Source organism: Meleagris gallopavo, chromosome 8 (genome assembly GCF_000146605.3).
Source record: "Meleagris gallopavo isolate NT-WF06-2002-E0010 breed Aviagen turkey brand Nicholas breeding stock chromosome 8, Turkey_5.1, whole genome shotgun sequence".
NCBI classification, from domain to species: Eukaryota; Metazoa; Chordata; class Aves; order Galliformes; family Phasianidae; genus Meleagris; species Meleagris gallopavo.
Genome location: NC_015018.2, coordinates 9,517,976 through 9,519,093, shown reverse-complemented (window position 1 = coordinate 9,519,093; position 1,118 = coordinate 9,517,976).

Here is a 1,118-nt window from a genome sequence, read left to right as displayed (position 1 = left end):
AGAATGATATTTTGAGTTTGACTGAAGCGGTACAAAAATGACAGCCTAGAAATGAGAAACTGTTATTTCCCATCGCCGAGAGAATCAATTTGCGTGAAGGAATACATCAAGAAGACAGTATGCATTCAATAGCTGTGAATACTTATTCACTTGCAATTAACCTAGAAAATATTTCATGACGAAGCCAGAGAGTATGACTTCTGCGATAACTGAAAACTTTCTGTTGTGCATCGGTGACGTGACCTATGTGATATTAAGTACCACCTGTGTATGCTTGCCCTGACAATAGAGAAGGTAATTTTTTTTGTAAGTTTTGCATGATTTTCTTGTTTATTTTGAGTGCGTATATAGTCCTTTTACCAACTGTGGAGTTGCATTTCAAGGCGAGTTTGTGGTCTGTACTTTATTACTTGTTAGAACGTTTGTTAGAAAAAAATAAATTGTACGTGAATTCAGCAATGCGATCACTGACTAACTTGAGCACCTAGACTTGCTGGGGACTTGAAAGTCGACAGAGATCCTGACGCATCACTTGAACAATGAACACAGTTCTGAAGCTGAATAAAATTTTATCAAAAGCAAACTGGATGAAAAGCCACGTCAACATTCTGCTCTCAACTTAGGAACGGCTTACGATGTTGTATCTCTATGCAATCATACATTATGAATGTTAAAATGAAAAAAATTGGCTCAGCCTCAGTTGGTCCATTTCTAACATAGAGTGGCTCAGGTGGTAAAGGACCTTAAAGATCATCTGGTTCAAACAGCTGTGCCATAGGCAGGGCCGCCACCCACTCGATCAGGCTGCCCAGAGCTCCACCAACCCAGCCTGGAACGCCTCTGGACAATGGGCCGTCACGACTTCTCCGGTCATCCCGTGCCAGCGCCTCACCACCCCGAGTAAAAAATTCCTGCCTCTTAATATCTAACCAGAATCTCCTCTCTGTTAGTTTAAAGCCATTCCACTTTGTCCCGTCACTATCAGGCTGTAGCAGAAATGCTCAGTCAGGGATGGAGCCGGTGATTGAGCACCTGGCAGGCAGGCGGGGCCATCCCAGGGGAGCTCAGGTGCACGCAACGCAGCTGAGTGACAGGAAGGGGTGGAACCAAGATCCACC